We start from the raw sequence: 352 nt of genomic DNA, 5'->3' as shown, positions 1-352 counted from the left end.
GAGGCAAGACCTATCCCTCACAAATCCGTGCTGGCTGTCCCTAATCAAGCAGTGGCTTTCCAGATACTCATAAATCCTATCCCTCAGTACCCTTTCCATTACTTTGCCTACCACCAAAGTAAGACTAACTGGCCTGTAATTCCCAGGGTTATCCCTATTCCCTCTTTTGAGTAGGGGCACAACATTCGCCACTCTCCAGTCCCCTGGTACCACCCCTGTTGACAGTGAAGGTGAAAAGATCATTGCCAACGGCTCTGCAATTTCCTCTCTTGCTTCCCACATAATCCTGGATATATCCCGTCAGGCCCGGGGGACTTGTCTATCCTCAAGTTATTCAAAATGTCCAACACAT

This window comes from Chiloscyllium plagiosum, chromosome 19, assembly GCF_004010195.1.
Source record: "Chiloscyllium plagiosum isolate BGI_BamShark_2017 chromosome 19, ASM401019v2, whole genome shotgun sequence".
Lineage (NCBI taxonomy): Eukaryota > Metazoa > Chordata > Chondrichthyes > Orectolobiformes > Hemiscylliidae > Chiloscyllium > Chiloscyllium plagiosum.
The sequence above is the reverse complement of the archived record's forward strand: the minus strand, read 5'-3'. Positions refer to the sequence as shown.